The sequence below is a fragment of the Teleopsis dalmanni genome, chromosome 1 (assembly GCF_002237135.1).
Source record: "Teleopsis dalmanni isolate 2A chromosome 1, ASM223713v2, whole genome shotgun sequence".
NCBI classification, from domain to species: domain Eukaryota; kingdom Metazoa; phylum Arthropoda; class Insecta; order Diptera; family Diopsidae; genus Teleopsis; species Teleopsis dalmanni.
In genome coordinates, this window is record NC_051846.1 from 113,418,698 (window position 1) to 113,424,229 (window position 5,532).

The window sequence follows — 5,532 nt, forward strand, 5'->3', positions numbered from 1 at the left end:
TCGTTGGCATAATTTTCTAAGTTAAATATTCCCTGATTGCTATGTATTTGTTCATTTGGTAATGATGGTAACTTACCGAATACTAATTCATGTGGGGAGTAGCCTGTGTCAACGTGTGGGGCAGTATTATAGGCAAAAGTATAATATGGTAACCATTCGTCCCAGTCATCGTCGTTAGCAAAGTTGAGTAGATATTCATTTAGAACTCTATGGTTCCTTTCTATTGTACCTACCGTTTCATGGTGGTACGGAGTAGAGAAAATTTGTTTAATATTCATAATTTCTGTAACTTTAGTCAGCAATTCGTTTAAAAATTCTGTTCCTCTATCTGATTTTAAGATTTTAAAGGAGCCGAATTTTAGTACGAGTTGTTCTACTAAGGTTTTAGCTATTGTTTTGGCCTCTTTATTTACTATTGGATATGCAATTATGAATCGACTTAATTCACATTGCATAGTTAATATGTACCTGTATCCATTGGATGGTCTTAAAGGTCCAACAGTATCGATTTGTACTGTTTCAAAGGCAGTATGCGGTGTCGATGTTATTTGGAATTCCTCACGGTTGTGTCGTATTTGTTTATTGCGTTGGCATTTTTCACAGGTGCTAATATATTTATGAACCATCTGTTTCATTTTTTTCCATGTATATTTTTGTTTTAATTTTGTAAAAGTTTTGCGAACTCCTAGATGTCCGCTATGAGGATTGTCGTGATATTCCTCTATTAATCTGTATTTCTTCATGATGTCCGTAATGTTTTTTGGTTTCTTGTATAACAATATATTTAGTTTATATCGACTTTCATTTTTCTTCTCTCGTTGCAACTTATTAATCATTTCTTTAAATTTAGTTTTATCCATGGATTTAATTATTATGTCATCATCGCTTAGCGCTAGCATTGTTATATTCAATTCTTCTAGTTTCGAAATTAGCTTCACCATAATCGAAATCGGCTTCGGAGGTATTTCGCATAATTCCACTGTGACTTTTTTGTCATCATAACGTATGAATGCATCCTTATTTTTATTTACAATTTTAAACTGCAGTGTTGTCATACCTCGAATATCACTAATAGAAGTACAATCCCAACAATAGAGTTGATCAGGCTCAGCTGGTTTTGTCTCTTTTTGTGTATTCTTATTGGTAGTTTTATTGGCAGCGGTACCTGTGGTAGCTGCAGCGCGCGTTTTACTTCTAGTCGTTATACATATTTGCGATATTTCTTTAACATTACTTATTGTTTCTCCATCTTCGTCTGGATTTTTCAATTTCCGACTGGACATCGTGTCTTCATTGGTAGGTATCAAATTTTTTAAAATATTACTGTCTATTTTTATTCTAGACAGGGCATCAGCATTAGTATTAATTTTTCCCTTTTTGTAGATTATTTCAAAGTCATAATCTGATAAATCAATTCGAATCCTCGTCATTTTTGACGAAGGATTCTTGTGCACGAATAATGAAATCAAGGGTCTGTGGTCAGTTACAACATAAAAATGTTTGCCATATATGTATGGTCTGAAGTAGTTTATTGCCCAATGTATCGCAAGTAGTTCCTTTTCAATAACTGGCTTGTTTAAGTCGTGTTTTTGTAAGGCTTTGCTTGCGTAGCAAATTGGCAAATCTGAACCAACATTACCTTGAGAAAGTACCGCACCAAGTGCATAGTCAGAGGCATCCGTTGTTATTATGAACGGTTTATCGAAGTCTGGATACTTCAATACAGGAGGGCTCATTAGGGTTGATTTAAGACGTTCGAATGCTATTTCACATTCAGTATTCCATACGAATTTTTGATTCTTTTTTAATAAAGAATTTAAAGGTTTTGATATTGATGCAAAATCTTTAATAAAACGTCTGTAGTAATTACAGAAAGCAATGTATCTCCTAACTTCATCTACGTTCGTAGGTTTAGGATAATTTTGAATGACTTTATATTTGGCTGGGTCTGTTTTGACGCCATGTTCAGTGATTAGGTGTCCTAGATATGTAACTTCGTGTTTTAGGAAGTTGCATTTTTCAGGATTTAATTTTAAATTGCAATCACTTAATCTCTTGAAGACTTTTTCTAGATTGATATTGTGGTGTTTTAGGCTGTTGCCAAAAACAATGATATCATCGACATATAGAAATGCTTCGTTTTCAAGGCCTGTTAACGCTAAGGTTAGCATTCGTTGAAAACTGTTTGAACTTATTTTTAGACCGAAAGGTAGTCTTTTAAATTCATAATGACCATTGATGGTCGAAAATGCAGTTTTTTGTCGTGATGAGTTATCAATAGGAATTTGGTGAAATGAACTAGTCATATCCAAAGTTGAAAAATATCTTGCTTTACCAAGCAAGTCTAGTATGTCTTCAAGGCGTGTTAAAGGAAATTTGTCATTTATTATTTTGTTGTTGAGTTTTCTGTAATCGATTACGAGTCTCCATTTCTTCTCATCATCTGATGATTTCTTGGGTACGAGTAGGATTGGTGAATTGTATGGGCTTTTAGAGGGTTGTATTATGTCATCGTCAAGTAATTTTTGGACTTGCGATTTAACAACATCATTATGACTATGTGGTAGTCTATAATTTTTGATGTATGTTGGCACATTATCTGAAGTTGAAATATGTTCCGTGTAGAAATTGTTGCAGGATATTTGTTCTCCTTCCATCAAGAATATATGTTGAAATTTAGTTACCAGTGAGATAAGTTCCTTATCGTCACATTTGTTATGTTGCGTTCCTATTTGTAATTTATTTAAAAGTTTTTGTGAACGTGGTTCATTATATTTGTTACAAGGGTCTTTATTAACTTTATAATACTCGTTCAAAGGACGGGTTTTAAAATTTAGTGTATTTAGAGTAACACTGTGTTCATTCGTGTTCAAAACTCGAATGTGGCAGTTTCCTCTTGCTGGTAGTATTGTATTTGCAATGAAAACACCTTTGTCAATTTCTTGAGAAATCAACAATGTATCATCATCGAAATACATGTCTATAGGTAATATATGTTCTGTTCTTGCTTGTAGAACAATTGGTTTATATGATATGGGAATAGTTATCTGTTGTTCATTGTGGGTAACTGTTAACGAAAAAGTGTAATAATCAATATTACATTTAAAAATGGTTAGGAAATCTCTACCGATGATGCCATCTACTTCAATTGGAAAATCCTCTTCCACCACCGAAAATTCATGCTTTAAATTTATATCTTCAAACATCATATGAAGAGTCGTGATGCCTAGGGAATTTATATAGTTGTTTGTGATACCAGATAATATACATGTTTTATTCGAATTATAATTTAGATTAAACTTGTTTTTTATTAGTGACACATCTGCTCCTGTGTCGATTAATAATTTTATATAGTTATTAGTGTCATGGCAATGAACTTTTACATAGTTCGATGCATGTGGGTTGAATGAGTAGATATATTTTTTTATTTTACCAGAGGTGAATTCTACTGGTTTCCCTCTGGTGTGTTGCAGTTTTCCTGTGCTGCTAATAAGCGAATGTTCCTTCCGTTTCCGTTTCTGTTATTGTTTCTATTGTTGATTTGTCTCCAGTTGTTATTGTTGTTACCTCGATTTATTTGGACATTCCTGTTGTTACTGTTAAGAGAATTATTTTGATTCCTATTTGAGTTGTTGTTACTTTGATTGTTGTGATTTCTTTGACCACTATTATTATATGTATTTCTATTGTTATATCGGTTGTTTCCGTTATGGTACCGGTTATTTCGATTGTTATTATTATTATTATAATTGTTATAATTATTGGACCAGTTGCCACTAAGTCTATTGCCATTTGGTCTATTGCCATTTGGTCTATTGCCATTTGGCGTGTTACCACGGTAGTATAGCATTCTTTGGTTCTGTTCAGTGAAAAGTAAACTTTCAGCGATTTCTCTCGCTTCCTGGAAAGTTTTGGGCTGTGACATCTGTACAGCTTGCGAATATGTTGCATTAAGGCCTTTTTTGTATGCCAGTAATGCATTCTCTTCGTTAGTTGCTAGCATCCCTTCAGCTTGTGGCGAGGTTGGGCTATAATTTCTCTTTAATAGAGACGCTGTATTTAGGTCTGACAATAGTTTGGCCATTTTTTCACTATATTCCGTGATCGACTGGTTGTGGCCTTGCCTAATTTCACTTATTTTTTGTAAGAGAATTGGAACTGTGTCTTTCGGTATGTAAATTGACTTGAGTTTCTCTACTAATGTTTCCATTGAAGTTGGAAAACCTACTGGCGAAACTCTTATCTTCACATTGTGATTGAGTTTGCAATCTACAATGTGCTCTAAGAACTCCTGTTTGTCTTCGTCTCTAATCTTCTTGCTATACAAATTTAATCGTCGCAAGAAAGAACTTAATTCTTCTTGCTTTCCTGTAAAAACGGGTAGGAGTTTTTCTACACTTTCTATTACAGAGTCATACGACGCCATATTTGCTATTTGTGTGCCGTTGTTATTTTGATTACCACTTGTTGTGTGGTTATTTATGGTTATAGCGTCAGGTGTCTGTTCAGTTGATGTCATATTCAAGAGATATTTTCTTGTTTGAGTATATTTTTCTAAAAAAACTTCTTTTAGAGCTAAAAATTCCTCAAAATTTTTGGTTATATATGTTGCTTCTATAAGCCTTTTAAGGTCATCTAACCTATTTAGTTTAATGGCTATCGTGGGCTTAGTATATCCTCTGATACTAGCCTTTTTTGCGTTTTTAAGAATATCCTGAACTTCCCCTATGTATGTAGCAAAGTTTTCCATAAAATTATCAAAATTCAAAACGAGATCAAAATTAGTAACGAGATCGGACAAGAAAATGAAATTCAACACAAATCAAATTCAACAAATTCAATAGAAAAAAAATTTTTTTTTTTATACATTTTTTTTTTGTATATTTTGTATGAGATATAATTCATAGATATAATTCATTGTTTTTTTTTTTTAAATATATAATATTATAGTTATGTCATAATTATTTAAATGTAACAATAAGAATAAAAAAAAATATATATATATAATAATATTATAATTTGTTTAAATATAATAACATGCTAGTGTTTAAACGTTATTAGAATTTAACGCCGTGTGTACACGTTTATGTACATATTTTTTTATGTACTTGTTTATTTTATATGCTACGAATAAAATAATAAATACTATAAATAAAGTTATAATTACTACCTCTATATTTCCGGTGCTTGTAGCTGCATTGTTCTGTAGATTGTTGTTGGTCACCTCTGTCTTCTGTTGGACGTTGTTCTTCGTGTTGTATTCATCACTGGAGAACCATCCCATCGTTGAGTCGTTGATGATGAAATTTGCTGTATTTATAAATTGAGAAGTTTTCTTCTTGAATCAGATGAATATGTTGTTGTTACTGATGAAGACGTCTTATATGCCACGAAATTGAATCCAAGAAACTGTTGTTTTTGTTATTTGTGCACATACTCTATTAATGTTTATTAATGTTCATGAGTTTTTTATTTTTGTTTTGTATAACCGCGCACTGATTTAAAAAGTTGGTTAACATAATTTATAAGATC